Consider the following 538-nt stretch of genomic DNA (forward strand, 5'->3'; position numbering starts at 1 on the left):
ACATATAATCATAAAAATTTAAGATCATTTCATAAATTTCCCAAAATAAATCTGTTGGGATCCAATATTAATTGCATTAAATTTACACATTAACTTCAGAAATTAACATTTAATGGTTTTAAATCTTCTACAGGGAGACGGTGACATAAATGTTGTCCACACAGTTGCTTATAGTTAAGAAGAATGAATTAGATCTATATATATTTCTGTAGATGAAATTTATATGAAATTTATATATGAGTTTAACAAATATTTGGGAAAAGTTTGCAATTAGCAAGAATCGCGCCTCAGATAAACCTCATTGGCTACGATATTGCCACTGCACAAAGCTAGTTTAACAAATATTTGTAATGTATAGCAAAGCATTAACATCTGGCCAATATAGATGGTGGGTACACAGGTTATATTCACTTCTGCAATTTTCTGCAAGTTTGAAGTACCTCATAATTTATTCATTACTTTTTAAGTGCATTTATTTTTGAAGTTCAGAAATCTCACTGGTATATGGCTAAGCGTTTGTTGTTTTTCTTTCACACTG

At 29.6% G+C, this 538-nt stretch overlaps 1 pseudogene; it reads right to left on the bottom strand.

Moving 5' to 3' along the window:
• Positions 1-202: 202 nt before the first annotated feature.
• LOC125158065 (uncharacterized) lies at positions 203-331 on the bottom strand (annotated as a pseudogene).
• Between the last annotated feature and the right edge of the window lie 207 nt (positions 332-538).

Source organism: Prionailurus viverrinus, chromosome X, assembly GCF_022837055.1.
Source record: "Prionailurus viverrinus isolate Anna chromosome X, UM_Priviv_1.0, whole genome shotgun sequence".
NCBI classification, from domain to species: Eukaryota; Metazoa; Chordata; class Mammalia; order Carnivora; family Felidae; genus Prionailurus; species Prionailurus viverrinus.